General features: G+C 44.7%; 1 pseudogene; it reads left to right on the plus strand.

Moving 5' to 3' along the window:
- The window catches only part of LOC135289058 (zinc finger protein 462-like), a 149550-nt pseudogene that overhangs the window by 95052 nt on the left and 37526 nt on the right, over positions 1-16972 (plus strand).

Raw genomic sequence — 16972 nt, forward strand, 5'->3', positions numbered from 1 at the left:
ACCTGTGGCCCCCCTGGCCGGGCCTGGGCCGCGGCGTTTCCAGCACCAGAGAGACTGATCAGAGACTGAGTGAGCCGAGCTGCAACCTGGGGAGGGGACTGTTCTGAGTTTGTTTTTTTGGAGCAGTGAGAAGTTTTATTGTTTAATATTGTTTGGGTTCTATTGTTTAATAAACAGGTTTCTTTCCACTTTTCTCCAAGGAAATATTTTCTCCCGAACCGGTTGGAGGAGGGAGGGGCAATTGAATCTGCTTTTTGTAGAGAAGCCCCTTTGGGGGTTATCTCCCAAACTTGCCCTAAACCAGGACAAATACAGTTAGTGACGCCCAACGTAGGGCTCGAGAAAGTGGAAAAAAACCCTTTATTGATTACAGGTTGGTTGTGCTTGCTGTGTAGTAGGTTAAAGTACCCAGTAGCCATGTTATTTGAATTTGTAATGTCTCTTGGGGAGGCCTTTATGTGGCTCTGGTCTCTAGACCTTTTTGAGGTTTCAATACCTTTCTGGTCACTAGGATTATTGTCCCTATCACGTAGTTTTTGCAGTAAAGGGGCACGGATTGGATTAGCTATTGTGTTGGCCTTGGTGATAATGATTTATAGGGCGTTTACAAAAATCCTGGCGTCTGTTTACGATATGTATGGTTTATAGTTTCTTCGTCCTACCCTGCATCCCAGTTCTAGCAGTATGTTTTGGGAATTTATTAGTAATTGCACCCAGCTGGTTAGAGGAGGAGCAGGGAATTAGGCTTTCGAGCCTTTCCTTTCCTTCTTCTCCTTTGAATCTGTTACGTCACTTGTGGAGAATGTTCAGTTTCCCCTGAATGTTAAAGAGACCATCTTTCTGGCATTTAATCTGGTAGGCTTCCTCTATATGGTCTGCAGCTTCTCTAGAATGAGGGCTGAGATGTCTAGAAGAGCTGATGAGACCCCTGACCCAGAAGTAGACCCACATGTGGAGAATCCTGAGTGGGGTGGAGAATGGGAAAATATGGGCCAAATCCTGAAAGAATTCTCTGACCCTGTAGTCTGGGACTTTCCCCATGAACAAATTCAGAAAGCAGCTGAGGTGGGTAAATATCTGAAAGAGAAGTATCATGATGACCCTAAGGAGAAAAGGATCATTGCAGTGAGCTGGGCCCTGGCATATGCTTATCGCACACTGCTAGATACTCTAGGGCAGCAGATAGAAGAAGGGGAGCAGGGAAATACATCAAGAGCTATCCCAGTAACTCAAGTTGCAGCCAACACCCCAAGCTCAAAGCCAGCAGCTAAACCACATAGTGAGCCTAAACCAGCGGTTAAACCAGTCAATAAGCCTCAACCAATAGCTGTTGCTACTAGCACTAGAAGTGGGAAGTGCACAGACAATACCGATCGACCAGTAGGTGATGATAATGCAGGAGAAGGACCCTCAATGTTTCCTGTCATAAAATCAGGAGTCAAAGCAACTGGCACAAGATCAGAAGCCAATATTGAGTCCTTCTCCCTAAAGGACCTGCGTGGCCTAAGGAAGGATTACACCCAACGATCTGATGAATCCATAATTAGCGGGATAGTCCGTCTTTAAGATGCTGCAAGCGAGGCTATAATTCTAGACGGCACAGAAGCGAGGCATTTGGGATCCCTGTCACATGATCCTGTCATCGACCAAGGCATGATGAGGGAGGCTAACCCTCACAGCCTCTGGGCACGGGTCTTGGACAGTGTAGCGCAAAAATACGTGTGTGCCGATGATCTCTACATGCAGCAAACACAGTGGAAGACCATAGAACAAGGGATTCAACGCCTGAGAGAAATGGCAGTGGCAGAGATTATCTTCTCAAACTACATAACAACTAAGAATCCAGACTTGGTACCATGCACATCTGTGATGTGGCAAAAACTGGTACGACTTGGGCCACATGAATATGCTTCTGCTCTAGCTATCATGAAGCGGGATGACACGGATGAGACCGTGCTTGACATGGCAAAGAAGCTCCGAGCTTATGCAGATGCTGTACATGGCCCAACACATGCCAGAATCGCAGCAGTGGAAACACGTCTGCAGAGATTAGAGGATAAGATCGAGGAGAATCATAAGAAGCTCAGAGAGGAGATTAAAGAAGACCTCCAAATCTCGGCAGTACAGATCAGAGGTTCTGGTACCCAATGTAGACGTTCCCCAGATGGAGAGAGAAGGTACACCCCACGAGCTGAGCTGTGGTTCTTCCTGCGCGATTGTGGAGAAAACATGAGGCTATAAGATGAAAAATCCACTGCTGCTCTGGCCCGAAGGGTGCGTGAATTGAAGGAAGACAGGGCTCAGAGAGGAAGTTCCACCACAAGGAAAGCAGCTCCAGTTACCCATAGCCGAACTGCCAAGTATGATGATGATTATGACATGTCTGATCCCCTTGAAGGAACCTCTAAGACATATGCCCAAGAAAAGAAGGATAACCAGGCTTAGAAGAGCCCTGCCTCTAGCCAGGTAGAGGCTAGGGAAAATCGTGTTTTCTGGACGGTGTGGATTCGTTGGCCTAGCACATCAGAACCACAAGAGTATAAAGCTTTGGTCGACACTGGTCCACTGTGTACCTTAATTCCATCAAGACACGTGGGGACAGAATCCATTTCTATCGCTGGTGTGACAGGAAAATCACAAGACTTCACTTTGGTGGAAGCTGATGTGAGCTTGACTGGGAATGAGTGGAAGAAACATCCTATTGTGACTGGCCCAGAGGCCCCATGTATTTTGGGCATAGATTATCTGCGAAGTGGGTATTTCAAAGACCCAAAAGGATTCAGGTGGGCTTTTGGCATAGCTGCTGTAGAGGCAGGGGACATTAAGCAATTGAACACCTTGCCTGGACTGTCAGAAAACCCATCTGCAGTAGGACTCCTGAGGGTGGAAGAGCAACTCGTGCCAATTGCGACCTCAACAGTGCACCGCCGGCAGTATTGGACGGATCGAGATGCCGTGATCCCCATCCACAGAATGATTCGTGAGCTGGAGAGCCAAGGGGTGGTCAGCAAAACCCACTCACCCTTCAACAGCCCCATCTGGCCTGTGCGCAAATCTGATGGAGAATGGAGATTGACTGTGGACTATCGTGCCTTGAATGAAGTGACTCCACCGCTGAGCGCCGCTGTACTGGATATGCTGGAACTCCAGTACGAGCTGGAGTCCAAGGCAGCGAAGTGGTATGCCACTACTGATATTGCTAATGCGTTTTTCTCCATTCCTCTGGCAGCAGAATGCAGGCCTCAGTTTGCTTTCACCTGGAGGGGCGTGCAGTACACCTGGAACCGACTGCCCCAGGGGTGGAAACACAGTCCCACTATCTGCCATGGACTGATCCAGACTGCACTAGAAAAGGGTGAGGCTCCAGAACACCTGCAGTACATCGATGACATCATTGTGTGGGGGAACACAGCGGCAGAAGTGTTTGAGAAAGGTAAGAGGATCATCCAGATACTGCTAGAATCTGGCTTCGCCATCAAGAAGAGCAAAGTCAAGGGACCTGCCCGAGAAATCCAGTTCCTGGGAGTGAAATGGCAAGACGGACGGCGCCAGATTCCCACTGAGGTCATCAACAAGATCACCGCTATGTCCCCACCAACCAGCAAGAAGGAAACACAAGCTTTCCTAGGTGCCATAGGTTTTTGGAGGATGCACATTCCCGAGTATAGCCAGATTGTGAGCCCTCTTTACCTGGTTACCCGCAAAAAGAACGATTTCCACTGGGGCCCTGAGCAGCAACAAGCCTTCACCCAGATCAAGCAGGAGATCGCTCATGCTGTAGCCCTTGGCCCAGTCAGAACGGGACCAGAAGTCAAAAATGTGCTCTACTCTGCAGCCGGGAACAATGGTTTGTCCTGGAGCCTTTGGCAGAAGGTGCCTGGTGAGACTCGAGGTCGACCATTGGGATTCTGGAGCCGAAGTTTCAAAGGGTCCGAAGCCAACTACACCCCAACAGAGAAGGAAATCTTGGCTGCCTATGAAGGAGTTCAAGCCGCCTCGGAGGTGATTGGCACAGAAGCACAACTCCTCCTGGCACCCCGACTACCAGTGCTGGGGTGGATGTTCAAAGGAAAGGTTCCTACTACCCACCACGCCACCGATGCCACATGGAGCAAATGGATTGCCCTCATCACCCAGCGCGCCCGTATTGGAAACCTGAATCGCCCTGGGATTTTAGAGATAATTACGAACTGGCCAGAAGGTGAAAACTTTAGTCTCACTGACGATGAGGAGCAGGTACAAGCGACAAGAGCTGAAGAAGCTCCACCCTATAACCAACTACCAGCAGAGGAAACACGTTACGCTCTTTTCACTGACGGTTCTTGTCGCATCGTAGGGATGAACCGGAAGTGGAAAGCAGCCGTATGGAGCCCCACACGACAGGTTGCACAAGCTACCGAAGGAGAAGGTGGATCGAGCCAACTTGCTGAACTCAAGGCCGTTCAGCTGGCCCTGGACATTGCTGAAAGGGAGAAGTGGCCAAAGCTCTACCTTTATACTGATTCATGGATGGTAGCCAATGCTCTATGGGGCTGGCTGGGAAGGTGGAGAAAAGCCAACTGGCAACGTAAAGGAAAACCAATCTGGGCTGCTGATATATGGAAAGACATTGCCTCTCGGGTGGAGAAACTAACGGTGAAGGTCCATCATGTAGATGCCCATGTCCCCAAAAGTCGGGCTAATGAGGAACACCGAAACAACGAGCAGGTAGATCAGGCAGCGAGAATAGAAGTGTCAAAGATAGACTTAGATTGGCACCATAAGGGGGAGTTGTTCCTGGCTCGATGGGCTCACGATGCCTCGGGTCATCAGGGCAGAGATGCCACCTACAAGTGGGCACGAGACCGAGGGGTGGATCTAACCATGGACAGTATTTCTCAGGTTATCCACGACTGTGAGACATGTGCTGCCATCAAACAGGCCAAGCGGGTGAAGCCCCTGTGGTATGGGGGGCGGTGGTCCAAGTACAAGTATGGGGAGGCCTGGCAGATTGACTACATCACACTGCCCCAGACACGCCAAGGCAAGCGCTACGTGCTGACCATGGTGGAAGCCACCACTGGATGGCTAGAGACCTACCCTGTACCTCATGCCACTGTCCGGAACACCATCTTAGGCCTGGAAAAGCAAGTCCTATGGAGACATGGCACACCTGAAAGGATTGAATCTGACAACGGCACCCATTTCAAGAACGGCCTTATCAACACCTGGGCCAGAGAACATGGTATCGAATGGATATATCATATCCCCTATCATGCTCCAGCTGCTGGCAAAGTTGAACGGTGCAACGGACTCCTTAAGACTACCCTGAAGGCACTTGGTGGGGGAACATTTAGAAACTGGGAAAATAACCTAGCAAAAGCAACCTGGATGGTCAACACCCGAGGGTCCATCAATCGAGCTGGCCCTGCCCAGACTGAACCCTTGCACACAATAGATGGAGATAAAGTCCCTGTGGTACATATGAAGGGTATTTTAGGGAAAACTGTCTGGATTAATCCCACCTCAGGCAGAGACAAACCCATCCGTGGGATTGTTTTTGCTCAAGGACCTGGTTACACTTGGTGGGTAATGCAGAAAGATGGGGAAACCCGTTGTGTACCACAGGGAAACCTGGTCTTAAGTGAGAACTGAGTATAAGATTTCATTGTGACACAGATGGAAATAGAATAAGGGGTGGATAATGTCCTGGCTTGTAAAGTAGGCATGTATTCTATTTTGCCATCTGTTGGGGGTTGGGCAGTTTTTCTTATCTCTTTCAAGAACAATGACACTGCCTGGAAGATAATCTCCTGCTAATGGGCTATATGGTGTCCTGGCCTGTAAAATAGGCATGTATTCTTTTTTTGCCATCTGTTGGGGGTTGGGCAGTTTTTCTTATCTCTTTCAAGAACAATGACACTACCAGGAAGATAATCTCCTGCTGATGGGCTATTGAATTACTCACTGTGGCTGGTAAGATTAGTTACATCATCCCATTGAGAGATGCTCCACCCAGAGGGAGGAGCCAAGCATCCCTGCGACCATAAAACAAGCATTTCTGAGACCACAGACAGCCTTCTTCGCTGGATTTCTCAGAGGAATCAGGAATCAAGGCCCAGCTGCTCCTTCGCCGCGTTTTCAGAAAGGATCTACACCCTTCTGCAGATCGCCGCTCCAGGAGGAGCAGCCACCATCTGGCTGGACTACTATCAACACCCTGACTTCTCAGGGTGTCAGGTTTTTCTCACTCTGCCAGTGGTTTTTTTTGCTTGTGTTAAATTACATTGTTATTTAGTTTTTGGTTTTTTTCCTTCCTAGTAAAAAAGCTGTTATTCCCATTCCCATATCTTTGCCTGAGAGGCCTTTTAATTCTGAAATTGTGATAATTCGGAAGGAGGGGGTTTACCTTTTCCATTTCACAGAAGGCTTTTTGCCTTCCTTCACAGACTCCTGTCTTTTCAAACCAAGACATTAGAGAGGACAGTTTAGATCAATCCTGCCTCGAGTACAGACAAACCCATTCGCAAAGTTGTTTTTGCTCAGAGACCAAGTTACACATGGTAGATAATGCAAAAAGATAGAAAAACACGATGTGTACCTCAGGGAGATCTGATTGTTGGGTGAGAACCATGTATAAATATGACTGTTTGCTGAATGTTACCACCATTGTCTGTGTATAGCTGTATATTGGATGTATAATGTATGTGTTTGTAGAGTTAGAATATATATTAGTTTTAGTAGTAAGGTGACGATATGGGGATAAGGGGTAGAATGTCCTGGGTTGACTATATAATGCTTTTATCCCCAATCGTCTTGTTCTGTTTATACCAAATAATAAGTTTTACACCTTTAAGACTCTCTTACAGACAGTGAAGAGGGGAAGGAAGAAGCGTGCAATTTGTTTTCAGACTGCTCTCACTCCTCCACATTCCTGCTCCTGGACTGTGTTGTCTGCGGATAGACAGACAGCCGGACAGAGCTCCTTTTTCCCTTTTTTTCTGCTTTTAGTTAGTTTTAGCTAGCTGAAGCAAAGAAGTTCCCTGGACTGTAATTTTTTCCTTTTTTCTTAGACCTGTTCAAGCCTGCTCTAGACTGAACACCCAGAAGAGCACCGGCAGCTCCACCTGTGGCCCCCCTGGCCGGGCCTTGGCCCCGGCGTTTCCAGCATCAGAGAGACTGATCAGAGACTAAGTGAGCCGAGCTGCAACCCGGAGAAAGGACTGTTCTGAGTTTGTTTTTTTGGAGCAGTGAAAAGTTTTATTATTTAATATTGTTTGAGTTCTATTGTTTAATAAACAAGTTTCTTTCCACTTTTCTCCAAAGAAATATTTTCTCCCAAACCAGTTAGAAGAGGAAAGGGCAATTAAATCTGCTTTTTGTAGAGAAGCCCCTTTAGAGGTTATCTCCCAAACTTGCCCTAAACCAGGACACAGGCCTAGAATCTTTTTAAATTTCATTGACCCACCTGGAATGACAACTTGTCTCTTTCTTTATAGACGCTTCATACTCACAACCTCCTGATGTTCAGCAACAGTTGAACCATTACCAGTCTGCAGCTCTGGCCAGGAACAATAACATCAGCAGACTCCCACCTTCTGAGAGTACTGCAGGAATGGAAAAAACAGAAGCTCTCCTTAACTGTGAATTTTGTGGATTTTTCTCTGGTTACATACAGAGCATTCAACGTCATTACCGTGACAAGAATGGGGGGGGCGGGAGGGGGGGGGGAGAAACTCTTCAAGTGCAAAGACTGTTCCTTTTATACAGGCTTTAAGTAAGCATTGTGCAAAACAAATAAATTGAACCTCTAAAGGGATTTTTTTCAGCACTTCAAAAGACTTCTGAAATCTTTGTGAGAACTTGCTGTAGCTAAGAAACACATGACCAGTGGTGACCAGGGAAAGAAACATAGGAAATGCCATACCAGATCACAGCAGCATCCATGTAATTATTTTTCTTCATTCCTACAACAGCCTGTAACATCTGCTGAAAAGGAAAGCATGAGAAACACTTGAAGTAAGCTCTACTCACTGCAGTAAATAGTGTAAGGAGTAGGGAACTTTTTCCTCCTCACAGTTTGTAATTAGATGCTGGTCCTCACCATCAAGTATGAGGAGTTTTCTCTACAAAAAGAAGGCATATTTTACGAACAATTAGCATGAAGCATGACACAGTCAGATGTTCTAGGTAGATTATAGATATTTCTATTCCCTCTATGAAGAAAGCTCTCATAATCCTTACTGCCACCCTCCTGCAATTTATCTGGCTGAAATATAAAGCATATTCCAAAGTGTCTGACTGCATATAGAAACATTTCAGCAAATCCAATTAAACATTGAAAAATTTTATGTTTCCTCTGTGTGTGTGTATGTGTACATGTTTAGCCATGTTCCCTAATGCAAAAAGGTTTGTGTAGTTGCGCTGTTTCTCAGTTTCCTTCTGGTATTTTGAACCCTCAGTCATAGCCCCCTTAGCAGACATTTAAGGTCACAAAGGTCCTTAGGAGTGTGGTTAGGTAAAGGAGAGACGTTCTGTTGAATAATGCTCAACCTTTTCTGTTAAGATTACTGTTACTGCAGTGGTCGAGCATCGGAGACACACACCTGACAAACCTCGGTTGGTCATCAGCAAACAGCATGTTTATTTTTCGGAGCTTACTTTTATAGGCAATTCAAAACTCCTGTGTCTAGACAGCTCATTGGTCTGATCTTTACACTCCCCAGGTCCTGAACTAGTGAAATGCTTGCACCTTAGGAAGGATGTTATTGGGTGAAGCCCCTGTCAGTCAGCCCAGGGGCCAGTTTATGGAACCGGGCTGGGTTTCTTATTTGTGGCAACAGATCACAGAATCATAGAATATCCTGAGTTGGAAGAGACCCACAAGGGTCATGGAGTCCAGGTCCTTGGTTCACACAGGGCAACCTAAAAGTGAAACCATATATCTAACAGCATTATCCAAATGCTTCTCAAACACTGATGGGCTGGGGAGCTTGTTCCAGTGACCAACCTTTTTCCTTAATATCCAGTTTGAACTTCCCCTGACTCAGCTTTAAGCTATTCCCTCACATCCTATCACTGGACACCAGAGAAAATACATCAGCACCTCCATCTCCACTCCCTATCATGAGAAAGTTATAGACAGCAATGAGGTCCTCCCTCATTCTACTCTAAACTGAACAAACTTGAGCTACTTAGTATCCTCAGCATCTCCTCATAAGACGCCTCCTAGTCCTTTTACCATCTTTGTTGCTCTCCTTTGGACACATTTTAATATTTTTATATTCTTCTTATGTTGTGGATCCCAAAACTGCACACAATACTCCAGGTTAGGCCACATCTATGCTGAATTTAGTGGGATAATCACTTTTGACCAGTTAGTTATACTGTGCCTGGTACACCCCAGGATACAGTTGGCCCTTTTGGCTGCCGGGGACATTGTTGACTCATATTGAGTGTACTGACAACCAAAACCCCCAGATTCCTTTTTGCAGGGCTGCATTCCAGTGTCTCCTTCCCCAATCTATACATACATGCAGGGTTACACCATCCCAGGTGCAGTATCCAACATTTGTCCTTGTTAAATTTCATACAGTTGGTGATTGCCCAGCTCTCTAATCTATCAAGATCTCTCTATAAGGTCTCCCTACCCTTGAGAGAAGCAACAGCTGCTCCTAATTTAGCAGCATTGGCAAACTTACTTAGTGTGTACTAAACTCCTATGTCCGGGTCATTGATTGAAACATTGAGGAGAATTGGCCCTAAAATTGAGCTCTGGGGAACTCTACTAGTGACTGGCCAAAAGCCAGATGTTACCCTATTTACTACAACTCTTGGAGCCTGACTCTTCAGACAATTATTCACCCATTATATTTGGTACATATCCATATAGTGGACATTAGATATTAGAGGTCTCATACAAGACTAGCCTTTTCTCCTACCAGGATGCCATCCTGGTTTCAGCTAGGGTAGAGTTAATTTCTTGTCAGGACACAGGATTGAGCAAAATTGCCTTAAATCGATCTGTAATTGCATGTTTATAGTTACATAAAGGGAATTGTGTTCTTTATTGTGATGTCTCAAACTTTCTGGGATTAAGTCTTTCCTCTTTAAATGTATAATATACACACATGAGCTCTCTGTAAAAAAAAAAAAAAAAATCACTTCTAGTCACCAGAGAGAACTAAACATGAGAGTATCCACTGAAGTTGATAAAAACTCACCCATTGGCTTTAATGACCACTGGATCAGGCCCAAAGCCATTTGTGTTAGCAAACTATTTTGTGTTCAAGATAACACACTTGGAGAACTTTCAAAGGGGCTTTAAATTCTGCAATTTAATGCCATCAGCAGCTTTGTTCTTACAAACTTTAGCACTGCCTCAGGGAAAAAAATGACCTAATTCCCCTAAGTTACAAACACCTCTCATTTTAGTACTTGACTTTGTGGCTTGATAGGTGCATAGGTATTTTTCTCTGCATGTATGTTTCTTTTATCTTTTAATTATGCAGCTAATGGTATGAGATTTTTTTTGGGGTAAAAGTACTGTTCATTTTTGAAGTATTCTCAGTCTTTCATTTTCAGATCCTCATAATTGAGGTTTTCAAACTTACCAACTTGGTGTCAAACTTACTGTAGGTGCAAGTTGATTTCATATCTTAAATTAACATTTCAACTATTGTGGGGCTAGTCCTGCAAAGAGAGACACAGTTCAGGATTTTTTTTTTTTTTTTGTTTGCCATCAGAAATAATTTTTACCCTTCAAAGTCTAGGATAGGTGAAAGGATTTTACTCAGCTTGCTAAAAGGCCTCTGCTAAAGGCAAGAAAATAACGAGCACAAAAGTTGGAAATGCGTTTGACATCTTAACTGTAGCAATGTAACTATAGAGCAATCACTGCAAAAAATTGCTTGTGCACAATGTGTGTTCAGTTACTTAGTGATATGAGCCTGCAAATACCTATGCTCATGTGAATAGTCCTGATGAAATACCATGTGGCTTTATGGAGAGAAGGCTGAGGGCTATCTATACCATTTTATACAACACTTTTGTAATAGAGCTCTGACACTTCAGTGTTCCATACACACCTCTTCTGACTGCTTCCATGTCTCCCTTCTGTTTCACAGATCTGCTTTTACTATGCATGTGGAAGCTGGACATTCAGCAGTTCCTGAGGAAGGACCCAAAGACCTTCATTGTCCTCTTTGCTTATATCACACCAAATACAAACGTAACATGATTGATGATATAGTTCTGCACAGAGGTAAAGATGTCTCTGTATATATCTATGAGATATATACAAACAAAAGACCCCAAAAAATACTTCCACAGTCTAGGAGATGGATAAATTGTGGAATTTAATATAATACAAGGAAGAAAAGGCCCCCAAGCAGCCGATGTGACAGGACCTAGTGGAGTTCCAGTGCAAGGTAGTAAACATGCACCATACTGCAAACCTGTGAAATATTATGCACGTCATGGATGTCCTCCACACTCCTACCAAGGAAATAAAACCCAAAACCCACAACCAAGCCCCAGCAGAAGCCTAAAAGCTGAAAGAGCACAGATCACCTATGAGCCATCCTCCATCTAAGAGTTTACCTCCATAATGAAAGAACCTTCCAGTCTGATAAGTTCCACTTCTTCTAATACCCTTCCCCAATTCCTGTGGCCTCCCTGCCCCCCTCCCACTTTCCCCTTTGCCTTTCCATTGTCCTATTACCCCTTTTTTATGTTCCCACAAATTCCTACCACCTTTTCCCAATTTCCGTGGCCTCCCTCCACTAATCCCTTCCCCCAAAGTTCCTTCTTGATACCAGAGGGAGAGTGATTGGGAGGGAAAGAAAGGAAAGTTTCCCTAAAGTAACCATATTTTCCTTAATGATTTCTATTTGGAGTTTCCAGCAGACAGACCACCACCTACACTACCTCGTACAGAGCCAATTACAGCCAACAACACTGCCTCAGGTGGCAGAGAACCAGTCCCTGCTGAAGGAACCTTCTCCTGACTCGGTTTCCTAATAAACCATGCTAAGAAAACCCTGCATCCCTCCTGCCAGCTCTAAGAAAATCTGTTTAGACATTGGGGACTCAGAATTGTTTGCATTTTGAAAATTGTCTTATGTGCGCTTTTGATTGTTTTTGTCATTTTGTGTTGATTCATTTAATCCTTCAGAGAAGCTTTCTTAATAATATAAAAAACAGGGAATTGTGGAGACCCTGGGGGGGGGGAATTCCCTGGTCTAGGGAGACACAAGAAGCTTCCCTCAAAAAGCTGTTAGACCTCATTGGCTCCTTCCCTTGTTCCTATGTCTGTTCCTATGTCTCTGAGCCACTCCTTCCCTATTCCCTGATTGGTCCTTATCTTTGTACTGCCCCGAGACCAGGGTCAGGCCCCAGGCCCCTGCAGAGAGTAAGCTAGACCCTCTGCGTGTAGGTGTTGGGACTTGAATATCTCATCGCGCGGCTGAATAAAACATCTGTGGATATTATGCAAAGATCCTTTTTACTTCCTTACCCTGGACTATACTAGCAGCTATTCAGACTGTTACAATGCCGGAGCCAAGATTCCTCTGCAGGCTGTGGTGATAGACCACGGTGAAGCAGGCTGTACACCTGCAGCCCATGTATCCACAGGGGATGCAGAGAGATCCACCCACACCCCCAGGGGGAGGTGCCCATGCCGGAGCGGGTGGATGCCTGGAGGAGGCTGTGATCCAGTGGAAGACCCAGTGGAGAGAGAGGGTCCCTACTTCCAAGCTGGAGCAGCCTGTCCTTGGAGGACTGCACCCCAGGGACAGAGACCCACATTGCAGTGTTTTTGGGAAGACTGCACATGGGGGGAATTCAGGCTGTAGCAGGTGCAGTATGGCTATGGCTGCTCCTCGTGAGAGTGGACCCACGCCTGAAAGGTTCACAGAGAACTGTCTCCTGTGGGAGGGACCCCAACATCACACAGAGAAAGGACTCCTCTCCTATAGCAGTGGAAGAAAATCTCAAGTAATAAATTGACCAAACCCCAATGCTCTATCTCTCCTGCACTGTCAGTGGGAAGGAGGGAGTTGCTAGGAGGGGGGAAAGGTGTTGTAAGGGCTTATTTTGCTTCTCATTATCCTCTGCTGATTCTGTTAATAATAAATTTTACTTTGCAACTTTAAGTTGAGCCTGTTATGCCCTTGAAGTGTTTTCTCCTGGTCCTTATGTCAACTGAGGAATCATTCATTAACTTTTTTTCCTTTTCCCTCCTCTGCCCAGCTGTGGCAGGGGAGGGTGAATGAGCGACTCTCATGGGTGCCTGGCATTGGGCCAGTGTCAAACCACAACACTAATGGACAAGGAATGTGGCTTAACCAAGGCCGTATTAAATTCCTGAATTTGAAGAAGAAAAACAGAGATACGAAAGGAAGGGGGTAGATATTAAGGGGAACATGTAGTAGGTGATTTGGGATGTCTGTACCTGTCAACTACCTCAGCCAGTGGGGAAAGAGAGAGGGTGATGCAGCCTGGAAAATATGACAAAAAAGAGGCTTCATCCTCCAACAGTTTGAGAGATTCCAGGGGAAATGTCCCATGGCTTCTCCCTTTATTCTAATAAAGTTGCAGGATTCCTCTGTCTCCTTTTTGGATATAAACTTCTGGCATTATGAATTTTTTCTAGACAGAACCATGGGGTTAGCACTGGTTTGGAATCTCCCAACTGCCAATATACATCTTTTGAAGTGTGATTTGACAAGATAAGCTGAATTTCTGACTGATGACCACATTCACTTTACAACTATAACAGTCACACCAAACTTCCACAAAGCAGAAATTTCCTATAAATGTCCCTGGAAAAGTGTGGAGTTTCTCCCATGAGTGGGGAATGCCTATTTCGTGGTTACTTCCCAGGGGTTCAAGTGAAGGAATCGGTGTATATTATTGTCGTATCTGTAGTAAGTTTCATTCAACTTGCAATCAATACTATTTCTATTGCTAGCTTTCACATAGGTACCACGATATTGTGCACTGTTTTATATTATGCTGAAATAATGTCCTAGGGTGACATTATGATGCTTGTATCCCCAGTTGTCTGTTCTGTTTATGCTGGATATTATGTTCTGTGCCTTCAAGACTGGCTCTGAACAGCAAAGTTTTGTTTTGGTTTTGTTATCAGCCTGCTCCCCCATGGCTGGAGGGACACAGAGACGGGGCAGTACATAATGAGGCTTTTGCTTGGCATTTTGCTTTGCTCTTGCTCTTGCTTCTGCTTTGTTCCTGCTTTGCTCCTGCTTTTTGCTTCCGCTCTTTAGTTAGTTTAGCTAAGCTGTCCGAATTTTTTCCCTGGACTGTTTTTCCTTTCCCTTTTTTGGAACCACTTGAACCTGCTCTGGACTGGGACCTGGGAAACACTGAGTTTGCACCTTGTGGCCTGCAGCAGCTATTCCCAGGGCTGGAGGGACTGATAACAGAGCGACTACTCCCAGGAGAGACTTTCTGAATTTGTCATCTTTTTCAGAGCAGTGAAAGAGTGTTGTCATCGGGTATTGTTCATTTTGTGTGCTGGGGAGTGCTTTGCCTGTTAAATAAACAGGTTCTTTCCACTTGTCTCTGAGGAATCCTTCCCAAACCAGGTTGGGAGGAGGGGCTGTGTGGGTTTGCTTTCTGGAGGGGCCCCTTTTGGAGATTTTCTCCCAAATTTGCCCTAAACCAGGACATTTAGGAAAGATGTGATTGGGCGAAGCCCCTGTCAGTCAACCCAGGGGCTGGTATATGGAACTGGGATGGGTTTCTTATTTATGGGAACAGAGCAGCACAAACATGTCCTGTCAACTCTACCCTGAATGGGAAGCAAAATTGAGGAAGTGGCTACTTCTGGTCAACCTTAACAAACACCTTTTTCCTATGAGAAAGTGCATACCAAAGATCATCTGCAGCCATAAATACCTATGTGAGAATGTTTCAATTAAGTGGCCCAAAACACTGGGCTGTGGAGGCTGTGTGGGATGTGTGAAAGTATCCAAAATAAAAGAGCAAGAAACATCTGCTCTGCCATTGATTTGTGTGATTAGTTAGTCTCCTAATTACCAGCTGCATAGTTTGATCCTAAACTTGTACACCGACAAAAGATAAATAGTGGTGAGGGCTTAATAAAGCAATTCTGTTGACTTAGAACAGGGTCCATGCCTTAGTCAATACAAATGGCACCCAAATAGGGACACAAACAATGAAGGGACTCAAACAGTGAATCTCCAGCAGAGATGCTGCGTTTGAACTGAGCTGCGTGGCAGGGGATCTTCGACCCTCGTCTCTACCCGCTGGACAGGTGAGACTGTGAACATGGAGCTATGGGACAGTCTAAGTGCCATGAGCATAAGCTTTATTTAGAAACTTTACAAAGGATTTAAAAAGAACAGGGATTTAGGGATTTAAAACCCTGACAGTTAAGTTAGCTGCTTTATTAGTAGGGTTGAAAAACAATTCTAATGGACCCCCCCCCTGGTTCCTACAATGCTAAAGTGTGGGAAAAAGTAGGAGTTGAGTTAAAGGCACAGAAAAAACAACAGCGACCGGTCACTGATGATACATTAACTACATGGAAAATTCTGTATACCTCTTTAAAATTTTTGCAGCCCGGTGAGCAAGTTTGTGAGCACTCTGTAACAGATATTTTAAATTTGGAGTGTTAGCAACATTCATTCAGAAGTGCCTGCTGAATTGGCAGACAGGTATTCTCCAGAACCTGGCAATCCTTTTGATCCTAGTCCTACTGATCCTGAGAAAAAGCCTCATCTTTATCCTCCTTTGACTCCTGTAAAAAATGTGGCTGCTGCCTTTTCCACTATGGCTCAAATGTTAGTTATCCTTCTCACCCTACGATTCCTTTACTGGATTTGCCGCTGCAGTCTCATTCACGTCCAACATTTATAGAGAAATGCAGGGAAGAAGCCCAAAAAGGGGAGATATTCCCATGTTATTGGTCATACTGGTCAATTACCAACCTAAGAAACCCCCTCAGTATGTACAACCTCTGATGCTCCCTGTTATAGATACATATTATAATATTGGCTTTTCACAAATATTAAAATGGATTTTGTGAAAAATGCATAGTTTATGATTGGCTTTTCACTAAAATTAAAATTAAAATTACATGTGCTATGTTAGAAAGTTATGCTGTATTAATTTTCTCAAGTAGTGTGTTAAATACAGTTTTAGGTTATAACATAATGTTAAAATAGAAACTATGCTATGTAAGATACTTTTTTTAAGAAAGGGCTCGCACCAGATAGCAGCCACAGGACACCTAAATCTTTCAGAGAAAAAGAATTTATTGTTCCCTTATCAGCAGAAAACTAACTTCTTCCTGCCTTGCTCAGACATGAAGACAACATGAGGATTAAGAGGAAGAAGTTGACAGTGACCAGACAGAATCCTGTGTTTGAATGGAATTTATGCATCATGTATGAGATGTATGAATATGCAACAGGCGATTGTTTTTAAGGGTTAATCCTCTGTTAATGGGTGTCCTTTTTCGGGCTTGTGTTGCCCAGAAAAAGGTACCTAGACTGTCCGTATCTCTTTGTTTTTATTGTCTCATATTGTCCTCATCTAAATTGTTCAAATTTTATTACTCTAATTATATTATTATTGTTATAACCATTTTATTACTATTAAACTTTTAAAAAATTTAAAAACAAGTGATTGGTATTTTTCACAATTATGGTAGCAGAGGATGGTTAACACCTCGCTGCCGGTGCCTTAGGAGAGTCAGGATGAGGAAGGCGCGCCCTGCCCCATTTGGCAGCCTTGCTCTGGTTCCCCTGGAGTGACCAACAGCCAGCAGGTTATGTGGACAATAGGATGTAATAAAACAAAGAAAAGGGGAAAAGGCTCCCTTTCTAAAACCACAGTAATTGGCCCCCTAAGACTAGTAGTGCGCATGAAGAAGCCGGAAAGGAAAAAGGCTTGGTAAGTACTTTTTTTTGGGGGGGGAAGGTACGGGGGGATGAATGTGTGC

This window comes from Passer domesticus, chromosome W, assembly GCF_036417665.1.
Source record: "Passer domesticus isolate bPasDom1 chromosome W, bPasDom1.hap1, whole genome shotgun sequence".
NCBI classification, from domain to species: domain Eukaryota; kingdom Metazoa; phylum Chordata; class Aves; order Passeriformes; family Passeridae; genus Passer; species Passer domesticus.